The sequence below is a fragment of the Pangasianodon hypophthalmus genome, chromosome 13 (assembly GCF_027358585.1).
Source record: "Pangasianodon hypophthalmus isolate fPanHyp1 chromosome 13, fPanHyp1.pri, whole genome shotgun sequence".
NCBI lineage: Eukaryota > Metazoa > Chordata > Actinopteri > Siluriformes > Pangasiidae > Pangasianodon > Pangasianodon hypophthalmus.
This window is the reverse complement of record NC_069722.1, coordinates 25,041,668-25,057,370: the sequence shown is the minus strand read 5'-3', so window position 1 is coordinate 25,057,370 and position 15,703 is coordinate 25,041,668.

The following is a 15,703-nucleotide window of genomic DNA, read 5'->3' as shown; positions in this document are numbered from 1 at the left end:
TCCAGCGAAGGAGGCGTGGCCTCTGTACCTGTCCGTTGTAATGAAGGAGGCGTGGCCTCTGTACCTGTCAGTCATAAAGAAGGAGGCGTGGCCTCTGTACCTGTCCGTCATAAAGAAGGAGGCGTGGTCTATGTACCTGTCCGTCATAAAGAAGGAGGCGTGGCCTCTGTACCTGTCAGTCATAAAGAAGGAGGCGTGGCCTCTGTACCTGTCAGTTGTAAGGAACCGTGACCTCCTTTTTAGTCTTTTTTTTAGAAATTTTTACTCTGTCCAAGAAATTGTATTAAATATTAAATTAAACTCTAAATATAAATATAAATGTAAATACAATAGTGATATAAATATAATATAAACTCTAAATATAAATATAATAGTGTGGGTAGCATCAAGAAACTAATCATTAGACATTACCTACTTGTAGTTTGTTTTGTAAATTTATTTTTTAATTAATCCTAATTTGGAAGTTTATAGACTTCTCTCTTGTTCAATAAAATACACACTTTTAAATTTTCTTTTTTCCCCCAAAAAAGGGGTGAAGCCTGTGTGTGAAAACACGCCTAGTCTAAAAATAAAATTCTCAATACACCTCGTACCTGTTTGATTTTTTTTTTTTACCCGCCACACACCAAAAGGCATCTCATCACCGCTCCCTAAACTAGAAGAAAGTGCAGATCAGCCTCAGCGTGCCCTTTCTCAAGCAAATCAGGAGCGTCTGTTTCCTGGTGTCCTGCTGTCCTGCTGTCCCACGAGTCCTCGCTGTCGGCTGGTTTGTAAAAAAACAAATTCGACACCAGCGCTGGCCTTTGATCAAAGGAAACTTCAATTGCATCTCAGTGAGGAGATCGACCTACATCTGCAGCAGGTCAGGAGGAAACACTTAAAATGGATGAAGAAAAAAAAGAGATGAGAGACGAGCATCGTGGTACAGAGACATGAAGAGACGAGGAAGATGGATGAAAGACAGAAGAATGGAAATGAGACGAGTGTCATTTCACAGGAATCTAGTATATTTCCTATAAACATATTTGCTAGTCCTGGTTATAATTATTACATCAATCACTGGTTTAATTTAACAAAATGGCTTCCACACTCGTTATTCAGCAGCTCATAAAGTAGCACTTGATCCAGCACATCCTGTTCTTTTGCATTTTATTTTATTTTTTATATCATATTCATGTGCAACTTAATGAAGCCACGAGACACTAAATCACAGTCATGAAATCATAATGTTTGTGCAGAATGTAGGAGAATTAATAATCCTGTTTAAAATCTGTAAAGAGTTAATAAAATAAAGCGTTTTTGTGTTAAGTCGATGCGCTCTCCTGTAAAGCCAACGTGGCCAAGCTCTCACCAACATGGCTACGCTTACAGAGAAACTTTTAGTTCATTCATCATTTTATCCTTAAATAATTCACTCCTCGAGATTAGCGATCCTCATCTCTTGTGAAGAAGTTCACGACTCACATCCCTGCCTCACTATCAAGACGACGGCTGTGTAAAGTTTAGGAACAACATCAAGAATTGCTAAATTCCTCACCAAGCTCAGTTTTAAAACGAGTCCAGCAATAACAGAGTTGACAAACGCTCCATGAAAGTGAAGTTCTTCATTACTGTGTATTTCAGCTTTATTTCGGTCAGTGCTGTTTGAGCGCACTCTCGGCAGACTCACCAAACTGTGAATTTCAGATTTAAAACAAACCATGTGGCTCATTCCGCTTCATCAGCAGCTATATGATACCAAAAAGATGAGGTCAAAGGGCAAAAACACAATGCTGATATGTTTTTCTCTTTCATCTCAGTAGTGGATCCTGAATAATTGGAGGTGGTATTGGGTCATTCTGGATGAAAATGAATATAATGGTCACTTTGGGGAGCTGGGAGAACCAATCTACAGGAGAAAGATTGCTCCAAAATGGCCGCTGGATAGTCTTCTCTTCACTACCTGGAGATATCGAAGGTAATATTCTTGTAAACGATCGGTCAGATCCACAGATTCCAGCGACTGCGTTCTGTGTTTACATTCAGCAGGTATAAAAATGAATCTATTCAAATAGAAAGAGCTGATCTTATCAAAAGTTTCTGATAAAGGCTCAGCTTCCTCTGTTCTCTGTCTGAAACAGGGTAGGAAAAGGAAATGACTGATCCCAGATCAGCAAGCTGAAGCCTAGTCACAAAACCGTAGCTTTTTCTCCAAAGTGGATCAATCTGAAAACGCTGTTTTCGTGTTGTACTCTCAATGAAGAAAAACGTAGCTTGAAAACCTTGATGTATGATTGTCACATGATCTTTTCCGAAATCCAAGATGGCGGAATTTATTGCGATTTCTGTATTGCGATTTCTGTATTAACTATTTGATGGCTTTTTATTGTGTACTTTAAGTGATTCTTTGGCACGCAAGAAAGCAGAAATGACATAAAGGTCAAGTGTCAGACACCAAACATGACAATGAACCCTTAAAGTACCCTTTTTTTAAGCATGTATGTATTAACTGGGTAGAAATGTCCTAGAAACTCCTAACTAGTGGTAAGTATCTTCTTCTGAATACCCAGAACCTGTCAGAGATCTACACAGAACCCTCTTAGAAGGCTAAGATCCCTTATTTATCCAATGAACCCTTGAAGAACCCTTTTTTTCTAAGAGTGTATGTGTAAAAACAGGGTAAATATTTGGTACAAACACCAAATGTTTTGCAAAAATCTCTTAGTTATCCAGTGAACTCTTAAAGAACCCTTAAAGAACCCTTTGTTGTCTAAGAGTGTATGTATTAACTGGACAAGAATGTGCTAAAAATGCTCAATTATTAGGCTTTTTTTTCTTCAGTATATCTAGAACCTGTCAGGGTTCCACACAGGACAGTTTTAAGAGGATAAGATCCTTTAGTTATTTAATCAACCTTTAAATAACCCTTGAAGAACCCTTTTTTTGAGAGTGTAGTTATTAAATATGTACGTGTGTGTGTGTGTGGTACAAACTCCACATTATTGTTCACTGTTTTGTTCTAAACACTTAGAACCTCTAACAGGTTTTCATTTAGTTTTTTGGTACTTGATAGAAAACAGGGTTCTTCAAGGGTTTTTGAGGGGTTTTTGATTAATTAAGGGTTCTTAGCGTACTAAAATGGTTTGAATTTTAAGCACATGGAACCTTTTCTCATATGGAAAGGCTCTGTTGTTGGGTTCTACATAGCTTTAAGGGTTCCTCCAGAGAGACAAGCAAAGAACCAGTAACTGATTATTTGTAGATCAACACTGGCTTTGTATCATCAAGGCATCATTTTTAAAGTCAATGCTCATTTTTTGTGGCAAAATATTTAAACTTATTTCCATGAAAAAAATAAGTGAGGAAAACAAAATAAAGGCAAAGAAGTACGAGGTGTCAGGACCAACCAGAGGCACAACTGAAGAACCCTTAAAGGTTCCAGACTGAACAATGTCTAAGCAAGTGTTTTGATTTGATATAAAATGTCCTAAAAACACTCAGAGGCTAAAGAAGATTCTGCTGCCTTCTGCAACCAAATCATTAAAGAAGAAGAAAAAAAGAAGAAGATCTAGAAGAAGAAATATCATAAATCCCTCGTCTGTCTTTCGGGAAGTTCCATCCTGACCTCATTTTCACCTCTTCTCAGTTTGAATACAATTAATTAAAGGAAAATCAATTACACTTCCGAGACATTGTTTGCGAACAAACAAACGCGGACAGGCTCTCGAGACGACCTTCGTTATTTCGCATAATAAAAAAGACGTGTCAACACTTCCTCCCGGCTCGCGGCGCAAACCCCCCGAGCGCCACTCGATAGCCGTGGGAAAAGCAGATATTTACATGAATAATTACATTCAGAGTAATTAAAGAGAGGTATAGATGCTCTGTGGTGCAGTTTGCTCAGGGAAGAGCGAGTGATGAAAGATTCATGATTCCTGAAAGGTGAGGAGGCCAAAATGCTAACGCTATGCTAATCAGAGCAGAATATTCATGAGCCTTAATTAAATCAAAGCTTGTCAAGGGAAAAGACGTCTTCATACCCCGACCGAACTTCCTGTGAAATCTGCGTCTCGGACCTCGGACTGGCCGAGGAAGACGATTCAGTCTGCCATTCAGACGACTCTGAGCGCTGTACATGCAGACGACTCTGATCGGATTACAGCGTGAGAAGAATCAGATCGATTTGTTCGGAGCGCAGTGGTGGCGTGTTAAATCGCTCAGCTCTCGGCGGCGGGAGAAGGATCGCAGGAGAAAGACGTCTGCGCATTATTGACGTCTGAAATTGAAATGACAACTTTTCCAATCGAGATATCTTTAAAGATCTTGCAGAGCCAGCAATCTTCACAGCTTTGGGCTGTTGGGGAATGGAATAAAGTGATATATATACTGTGAAATACAGGTTTGCGACATGATCTCATGGTTGTAAATGTATAAACATCGGCAGCAAGTCAACTTGTATGAAGTTATAATTAGTTATGATCAGAATGAGGTGCTTCAAAATCCAACAAACTCATTTCCTACAAGATCGGGTTGATTAGTACTCTGTTAGTCTGATTTATTCGAGTTCTACACATGTATTAATGTACAGAAAACCTTCAGCATTTAACTCTACGAGAAAATGAATGATGCTTTCACATCTTAATTAATTTAACCTTAATTTTAAGGTCCATTAGTCTGTGTGTTGAATCTGATTAATCTGACTAATGAATTCTTTTGGTTAAACAAACCGAAAAAGCAACAAAAATCTTGTCTGATGTGTACGCAGTGCTGAAAACATCCTCATAAAACTCTTTCATTCGTTGGTCAGAAATACGGTGATGGAAAAAAGTTAAACAAACCTTTACTAAGTGTGTGTAGAAATCACAAAAATCAGTCAGCGTTCAATAAACAATTCAATAATTCTATAAATAAGTAGTGCAAAACATTTTGTGTGTTGCATCCAGGGTTTATTTTCTCTTTTTTGAGAAATCTAAAACTCAGTTTAGCAGCTGGCAAAATAAATAAATAAATAAATAAAATCACATTCGTCACAGCGTTCACAGCTGATTCAATTCCTGCAGGTGAGTCGATTCAGAGTCGAATCGCTTCCTCACTAGAGCTCAGTTGGAAGCAAACCGAGAAAACCTGGCTGAGAGCGTGACTCCTACATTCTCATCTAAAGAACCTCACCAAGAGGAGAACATTCCAGCGTTCTGTTCAAACATGCTAACCACTGTGTACGTGAAGGAACAGGAAGTGCAGCCTACTTACTGGAGTGAACCAAGATTCTGGTAACTTTAGAAAAAAGAAAAGTTTCCTCAAAGGTGATTTAAATGGCAGATGTTTCAGATTTCCTAAAAAGGTCCTGCTTGGAAACGTTTCTGAAAGGAAACTCTCAGCTGTTAGATTCTACACAGAACCTTTACGGGTTCCTCTGGAGGGTTTATGTTGCTTTCATGCATTTCATGAATTTATTTTTACATTAATGCAAAGTCAAATGTCGAACAGGAAATGGGAAGAAGGAAATGAAGTTCTCTCGTTATTTTCTCAGTGAGGGTGTAATACTGACTGATGAAGTTACTTTGAAAGTGCAACCCTGTTTACACAAATTCTAAGGAACTCATTAGAATGTCCTTCCTGTCCACACGCCATTAGCATGGATGCTACTTAATCACATTTTGTGTATTTGCTAATTCTACATTTAAAAAAAACACCTCAACCTGGTTACTCATTACTCCTTTAAAAGGAAAATGCCACTATGAAACTTTGTAGAAACAATTCATATAGTTGCCTGAGATGAGTTAAATGCACATTTTCTTATATTTAATGTTGAAAGTTTATTTTTAAAAATAATTGATAGTCATTTTAATATATAAATGAATATATTTTGGCTCACAGCGGGCCTTCCAATGTATTGGAACGTAATATAAATGAATTAAAAAGCTGAGACGTAAAGCTATCGAAGGGTTAAATATGATAAACTCCGACTTTTCTGGAGACAAGATGCTGCTTGAAAAGGAAATTAGAGTGTGACTTGAAGCTCTGAAGATTTGCAGTAAAGGTCACACTACATACACACACACATTACACACACACGCATTACACACACACATTACACATCCTCTCATCTCGTCAGGAAATAATTCACATTTTTTTATATATAACCGTGATATGGACTGAAATTTTCTATAAAACAAGCCCTTCAAAAACACTGAAATGGCACATAGCAGAAGCGTGTGAAGAGCATGTGGAGCGTCTCACAGCGACGTATCTTCACACACACACACACACACACACAGCCATCCTGCTGATTGCCAAGAGCAGTGTGTGTGTGTGTGTGTGTGTGTGTGTGTGTGTGTGTGTGTGAGCGCAGTATTGGCAGGCTTTAGAGGGATGTGAAAGGATGTTCAGGACTCATGCTGTTGGATTTGAAAAACAGATCAATGGTCAGATCCACACAGAGACCCGCCGTTACTCACAATACACACAGGCCTCAGAGGAAAAGTTACTCGAGGTCACTTCACATCGACTGTTACACCACAGAGCTGCTGAATTCTGGATCCTGATTGGTCAGAAGGTGTTGATGAATTTTCTATAACAGCAGCTCTGACAGTAGTGCAGCTGTAAATCACAGGTTTATATTAATGCACTCGTTCATTATTAATACATTATCGTTTCTATAGTAACAGCGCAACAGCAGCGTGTAGCTCCGCTAATAATAAACAGATTTAAAAAACATCGATCTGTAAGGAGATGTTTATTTAACATTTAGGGAAGGAGTCTCCAGTGTCAGCGCTTTGTAACAGTCAGAGGTAAAGCTGGAACTTTAAGTCTTCTGATGTCTTCAGGACAGAGGAGTTTACGCTTCTTTGTGGTTTCTCTCTAACAAAAAAATGTGTTTTTTTTGTCTTATAAAGTTCAAGAGAGAGAAAAGAAAGACGCTGGTGAGTGAACGACTGTTTATAGCTGCATTAAATGTAACTATAAATGGATAAAAAGTATGACGTGATGTTTTTCAATAAATAAAAATTTTAATTGTAATTGTTGACAAATTGCTGTGGTATAAGGGGAATAAAACACTTGGGGATGTGCTCTGTGTGTGTGTGTGTGTGTGTGTTCTCCAGTGCAGCAGTGATGAACGGTAGAGAGATGTGAGAGGATGCGAGATGTCGTCCACTAGTCATTCTGTTGTAGAAGAAAAACAAATCAATGGCTCAGCTCCGCACAGAGAGGCTCACATGTCAAGGCCACACTGGGAGACAAACACACACTTCACACACACACACACACACACACACACACACCATCCACCTGTTCAATCTTATTGGTAAACCCGTGAAGAATGTGAAGTCTGTTGTTTGTAAGTAATCGGTCTAATTGAGGATAATTACTCATGCAGGAGCTGTCAGTCAAATACACATAAAAATAACCTTCAACCTCTACAGTTGTTGTTTGTGGGCGTGGCCTGTCCCGAGTTTTTCTTTCAGTTCTGATCAGAAACCGTATTAGCTCTATATCGCTTCTAAAGCTAACTAGTTACACACACATTAAAGAACTCACTAATCAGTGTGAAAATCACTTCGTACTAGCTTCACTCTCAGATTAGATTAGATTAGATTAGCAAACCTCCTGGCAGAGGCATCCAGGTTTTGGGCTAAAATATCCTGCATACACACACAGTCACACACGCTCCCCTCTCTCTCTCACACACACACACACCTACCACATAAAGCAGACATGAACCAAAGGCTTAATCTGATTCGCTGTCCTTCGCTCACTCCATTACACTTCAGGATGAGATTAGGGAATCTGACGGACAGTGATGCAGGCCAGACACAGGAAGTCCAGACCTCTGCAGTGTGTCACTGTGTCGAGAGTTGAGAGAGTAACTTCCTGTAAGAGAAGACGTAACGCGATGCAGTGTTTATATAACAGCACGCTCATTCTATATTTAAACTAGAGGTCATTAGAAGTTATTAGAGGTCACTTGAGTTCATTATAGTCTATTATTGGTGATTAGATGCTATTGGAGGTTATTAAAGGTCAGTAGAGGTCAATAGATGCCATTAGAGTTCACTAGAAATTATTAAAGGTTATTATTGGTAATTAGATGTTATTAGAGGTTATTAAAGATCACTAGATGGCATTAGTCAAATGTCAAGGTCATTAGTGGTCATTAGACATGATGAGAGGTTACTAGAGTTTATTAGTGATCACTCGGGGTCACTAGAGGTCATTAGTATCAGTTATAGTAAGTCGTCAGATTATTATAGGTCACCAGAGGTTACTAGATTTTATTGGATCTCACTGGACATCTTTATTGATAATTAGTGATCATTAGAGGTCATTAGAGGTCACTAGAGGGCATTAGAGGTCATTAGAAGTTATTAGAGGTCACTAAACATCAGTAGTGGTCATTAATGGACTTTGCCGTGTGTGTGTGTGTGTGTGTGTGTGTGTTACCATTCCAGACATTCATGTATGTAGTTGAGTGTGTGTTCCTGTTACAGACAGTGTAATGAGAACAAACTGCACACTGGAGCAAATTCCTCTTTATTTTCTTTTCACTCATCGAGCTTTGGCACTCTGAATTTCTCCAGCTGTGTCTGTGTGTGTCTGTCTCTCCCTTCTGCCTCTCTCTCTCTCTCTCTCTCTCTCTCTCCCTTCTGCCTCTCTCTCTTTCTCTCTCTCTCTCTCTCCATCTGCCTCTCTCTCTCTCTCTCTCTCTCTCTCTCCGTCTGTCTCTCTCCTGTGTCTATCTGTCTTCTGTGTGGCTCTCTTCTGAGATCTTTTACTCTGCATTGCCTATTACCATGTTATCACCGCTTTCAGTGCACATTTGGCCGGTGTGTGTGTGTGTGTGTGCGTGTGTGTGTGTTTGGGGGTAAACGTAGAAGAGCTCAGGCTCCCTCACTGGCACGGCCGTGTGTTTTGGGTTTGGCAGGCAGTTGTGTTGCAGTGCCAAAACTCCCAGTTTCAATTTCTGCTCTCTGGCTGCTACAGATGCCAAAACCTTCAATACACCATCACACACCACGTAACACACACCACATAACACACACCACGTAACACACACCACGTAACACACACTGGATTCATATCAAGTAAAATCAATAAATAAATGAAAAAGTCGGGGTAAAGAAAGAAATTTTATGTAGATGTTAAAACAGTATAGAAGTTTCTCCAAAAAAAAAAGACTGAGTGAGACTGAGTTCAGTCCAGAGCTGAGCAGTTACGGGTTAAAGGTTGAGGGTTAAAGGTTCAATGACACTTGTGGGATTCAAACTCATTCCCTTCTGTTGCTTTAATTGAAACCAATAAAAATGGCTGATCTGAAAAAAATAATAAAAATCTGGATTGATTTACACCCACAGAGTGAATTTTTTTTTGTCCAACACCCACATAAACACCCGTCTGACTCCAGCTGAAAGATATCCAACAGCCGGAGGACGAGTGATGAATAAGTCATGATCAGACCCCAATATACACACACACACACACACACACACACACCCACACACCTTCTTCTCCTCTGTCTCACTGAGATACATGAACACGTATATCTGCAACAGCACCTCAGCTGCATCTCCGCTCTCCCTGAAAGAAGGAAGGAGTGTGTTATCTGGGGTTTTACTATCCTTTTCATTTTCTGTCTCAATAATGTGCTATAATATGTGTTGGAACAGCTGTATGGTGAGAGATAGCATCTTGTAAAATCCGTTCCAGCACTTTTCCAGCACAGAATATAATAACACTAATTCCCTTTTAGGCTAAATGGATGTAATAATACAGGAGCAGGAAGCAGTCAATAGGTCAGAGTGTCCTCTGGTAGCACCATCACGGCCACTTACAGAGGTCACAGGGTCACCTGATGGAGTCAGTCTTCTTCATAAGAGCTTCAGGAGCATTGAGTCGTAAACATAAAGTGGATCTGACTTTGTGAATCGTTCAGGCGTGAATCGTTCAGACTTTATTTGGGTATTATTGAAATTAAATACTTTTACTCATACCTAATTACATTTCCTTTTTACTTCTAGCATTTTTTAGACCTTTAACATACTTGTTACGAATCTCAAAGGGTTCTTCTTCTCTCATCCAGCCAGTGACTGTATGCTACTCATCATTCACATGGGCTCGGCAGCTAACGTAACTGTAGCTAACGTAACTGCAGCTAACGTAACTGTAGCTAATGTAACTGTAGCTAACATGTCTGTAGCTAACTTATCTGTAGCTAATGTAACTGTAGCTAACATGTCTGTAGCTAACTTATCTGTAGCTAATGTAACTGTAACTAACGTAACTGTAGCTTACGTAACTGTAACTAACATAACTGTAGCTAACATATCTGTAGCTAATGTAACTGTAGCTAACATGTCTGTAGCTAACGTAACTGTAGCTAATGTAACTGTAGCTAACATGTCTGTAGCTAACGTAACTGTAGCTAATGTAACTGTAGCTAACATGTCTGTAGCTAACGTAACTGTAGCTAATGTAACTGTAGCTAACATGTCTGTAGCTAACATAACTGTAGCTAACATAACTAGCAGGGCAGCAGGTCAAAATACAGCAACATTGCAAGCTTCCAGAAATGGAATGATGTATTTGATTTAAAACGAAAATCATTTTCTAACAGTTTTAAATATGTAATAAAAGTTCTTTTCACGTGAAACCCTGACACTCCACTTTTTCTTTTACTTGAGTAAATGTTTTGGCTGAATACTTCCACTAATACTTTTAGTTGATTAAATTAATTGATTTTGGAACATTATCCAAACTTTCATTTAAGAATGATTTCTCAGGACTTTATCTACTCCCGGAATCATTTGTGTTTCAGGTTTTTTGTTCAGCATATGCTTTTATCTGAAGTTGATGGTTGAAGGTTCCTCCTCAGGGGTCCTGCTGCGGTTCTCTGGGCGAACCTCTGGCCTAAAGTCACCTCTTTATGGTCATGAGGGAATGCTAATAGCCAACACTCAGGCTGAGAAGCAACAAATCATGAGCTCGGTCACAGCTAATGGACATCACCACTGCGCCCTCGGCCCGCCACTTAACCTGAGGTCACCGGGTTTGGGGTTTTTGTCCCCACGGTCAGCTGACAGATGAAATGCATCAGCGAATGACTAAAAGCAGACTCTTTAGGGTTTCAGGTCTAGGAGTCAAGCACACGCACACACACACACACACACACACACACACACACCACTCACAGGCACACACACAATATTATACAATCATACAGACAGGGTGCCAATAGTTTTGCTTTTTACTGTAGATAGAGAGAAACAGCAGAGGTGGAGCAGGAGGGAATTATATGTGAACTTACATCCACCTTTCATATACATACAAACAGAAGAAAGAAAGAAAAGAAACCTATAGAAAATGAACAAAAGAGACAATAGATAGATAGATAGATAGATAGATAGATAGATAGATAGATAAATAGATAGATAGATAGATAGATAGATTAAAAAAAAAACAAGGAAATAACAAGCTGCAAAATGTAGACCCTGAGAAAAGAAAGAAAGAAAGAAAGAAGAAAAGAAAGAAAGAAAGCTGTAGCAAATGAGTGGGAGAAAGAATGAATGAATGAATAAATGGCAAAAAAGTAAAAAAAAAAAAAAAAAAAAAAAAAAAGAACATTCCTGCAAATGTAAAAGAAGAAGAAAGAAAGCAGTGCAAGACTCATGCTCAGGAAAGAAAGAAAGAAAGAAAGAAAGAAAAGGGAGAAACCGAAAACACTTAATGTTTTGCTGCTAAAAATGTCTTCTTTATTTTATCCTAAGGGTGTGCAAACTTTTGCACTCAGCAGTAAATACAGCCTTGTTTGCATTTTGTTTTGATAAAAAGTTTTTAAATGTTTCTCAGTAAATATACTTCATGTAAATATTTATATTAATTCATATATTTACATAATATTTAACATTTAACTAAATATCCTGAATATTTATTTAAATATTAAGTAGAATTAATTACATTTAAATGTGATAAATTTAGCACTAATTTACTTATTTCATTAAACTTCATAAGATTTTTTTATTAAAATAATAAAATTTATAGACAAATTTGTCCTTTAAAGAGGGAAAGATATTACTCTCAAGGGAAAACTTCATTTATAGCAAAATGACACAAAATCAATCGAGAATTTTAAGTAATTCAGCATGAAATATACGGCCTGTTAGGGATGGAGACATCAGGATTGTAAGGATATAGACTCCGTGTGTGTGTGTGTGTGTGTGTGTGTGTGTGTGTGTGTGTGTGTGTGTGTGTGTGAGGATCCTGACGGGAGCTTGACTCACTCTGAGTAATAAATTTCTCGTAACCATTCTGTTTTATTAGCTCCTCATGCTCTCTGTCTCTATCGCTTAACCCCCTGAAGCTCCTGCATGCCTTCATAACTCCTCATAACGCTTATAACTCTTCATAACTCCTCATAATGCTTTATAACTCTTCATAACTCCTCATAACGTTTATAACTCTTCATAACTCCTCATAACGCTTATAACTCTTCATAACTCTTCATAACTCCTCATAACGCTTTATAACTCCTCATAACGCTTTATAACTCTTCATAACTCCTCATAACGCTTATAACTCTTCATAACTCCTCATAACGCTTTATAACTCTTCATAACTCCTCATAACGCTTATAACTCTTCATAACTCCTCATAATGCTTTATAACTCTTCATAACTCCTCATAACGTTTATAACTCTTCATAACTCCTCATAACGCTTATAACTCTTCATAACTCTTCATAACTCCTCATAACGCTTTATAACTCCTCATAACGCTTTATAACTCTTCATAACTCTTCATAACTCCTCATAACGCTTATAACTCTTCATAACTCCTCATAACGCTTATAACTCTTCATAACTCCTCATAATGCTTTATAACTCTTCATAACTCCTCATAATGCTTTATAACTCTTCATAACTCCTCATAACGCTTATAACTCTTCATAACTCCTCATAATGCTTTATAACTCTTCATAACTCCTCATAACGCTTTATAACTCTTCATAACTCCTCATAACGCTTTATAACTCCTCATAACGCTTATAATTCTTCATAACTCCTCATAACGCTTATAACTCTTCATAACTCCTCATAATGCTTTATAACTCTTCATAACTCCTCATAACGCTTATAACTCTTCATAACTCCTCATAATGCTTTATAACTCTTCATAACACCTCATAATGCTTTATAACTCTTCATAACTCCTCATAATGCTTTATAACTCTTCATAACACCTCATAATGCTTTATAACTCTTCATAACACCTCATAATGCTTTATAACTCTTCATAACGCTCTACTGCACCTGCTCTGTGTCCGTTATATCACTTCATTTCTTTACGTCTTTCATTGATCTCATTGTTAATTGATCGATAGACCTTTCGCTTTCATTTTCATTATGTCATCTGCTGATTGATTTTCATTCATTTGTTTTAACCACCATTAAAATGCTTGTTTCTGATTGGCTGGCAGGCTTGCGTTAAGTAATTACATTAAATGGAGCTTCACAGCTCGATTAAGGCTGTGTAACCATGACAACCAGCATAATTTCAGCTAACAAAGGACGTCCTAATGATAGCAGCCATCTGATGTTAAACAGAATATATATATATCTTTATATTAAATGTGCTTATAAATAAGCAATACACACTGTGTGCGTGTGTGTGTGTGTGTGCGCGTGTGTGTGTGTGTGTTTTATAGTAAAACACTGAGTGATGATTGATGTATGATATTGTAGATCAATAATTACAATTAGGCGATTATGTAGTCCTGTCCCTACCCATAATGCAACTGTACAGTTTCTCTGTAGAACTTCACAAGTGTGTGGGTGTGAGTATGTGAGAGAATGAACAAATGTATAATAAGTAAGTAAATGGGTTTGGGTACAGCTGAATATAGACAAGAAAGGTCACACACACACACACACACACACAGAGAGAGAGACAGGTAGACATGTGGGTTGTTGGACGCAGTGTCTAGCCGTGCCACCTGTGCAGTCATTTAAACCAGAAAATGAAGTATGAATATTCCAGCAGCATGCCATTTTAATTAGCCATCTACTCAGTGTGTGTGTGTGTGTGTGTGTGTGTGTGGCTATGTTTTAAGCCCTTTATGAGAAACAAAAAGGACTAAATGTCCTCACTAGGGAGGCATCAATACTGATGCTTGTATCGGTCCGATACTAAGCTCGTGCTCAGGTTTACTGTAACATGCGGAGAGGAGACGGAGACAAGGAAGGAAACCTTTGTTTCCTTATACACTGTTAAAAGAGTGAAATGGATCTCACACACACACACACACACACACACACACACAGTGTCATTATTAAGTTATTCTTAAATGTTTTAATCAATTTAAAATGGAAAACTAAGACACATATTCAGGCAATGCTTGTTTTTGTTGTATAAAAACATATCGTGTCGAGACACCACCACATTGCCATCGTATCAGGTTTGAATTTTGTGTAAAGTTACACGTCTATTAGTTACTCATTTCAGCTACAGTCCTCACAATCATGCGGTCCTCACACAATAAATTGTGTTTTTAGAAAAAATAAAAAGTCTAGCTATTATTTATTTTTTTTAAAATAGCTTTTATTTGAAAAACTAAGAGCCAAGATCTTTGCTTCTGGTTACTGAGGTTAAGTTGAAGTGTAGGTGTTATTATCATTATCAATATATGCTTTAATTTAAATAATATATGGATTTTTCAGTTGTGTGTCAGTAGCTTTACTCAAGGATGGAACAGTTACATATGAATTCAAACACACACACACACACACACACACACACACAGAATACATTACTTCACAAAAGGTCATAAGGTTAGAAGTGTATCTAAAGACATGTGTGCAAGAGGAGGTGTGTGTGTGTGTGTGTGTGTCTCTTTCCATTTGTTTGCAATATTAAGTATCTATAAGTGTGTAAGCCTGAGGGTGAAGCATGAACACAAACCACACAGACCTCAAAGAAAGGTTAAACCCTGGCGTCACCCAGTGCAAGCAAATACACACACACACACACACACACACACACACACACACACACACACACGCTCTCACCCTCTCTCTCTCTCTCTTTCTCTCTCGCTGTGGATGAGGCAGCTGTTTGAGGATGAATTGCTGGGCAGGGTGCCATTACTTATTAACAACCTCTACTCCATAATTTCTGAGTGCTTTAAAGCCATAATGCACTTCATACTTCACTAATATCACACATTCAAGTACCACAATAAACACTCTCAAACACTCCTCAACTACTAGTATAAACACTCCTCAAACACTAAACACTCCCACACACTCCTCAAACACTAAACACTCCCACACACTCCTCAAACACTAAACACTCCCACACACTCCTCAACTACTAGTATAAACACTCCTCAACTACTAGTATAAACACTCCTCAAACACTAAACACTCCCACACACTCCTCAAACATTAAACACTCCCACACACTCAAGTACTGCTATAAACACTCCTCAAACACTAAACACTCCCACACACTCCTCAAACACTAAACACTCCCACACACTCCTCAAACATTAAACACTCCCACACACTCAAGTACTGCTATAAACACTCCTCAAACACTAAACACTCCCACACACTCCTCAAACACTAAACACTCCCACACACTCCTCAAACACTAAACACTCCCACACACTCAAGTACCACAATAAACACTCCTCAAACACTAAACACTACCAAACACTCCTCAACTACTA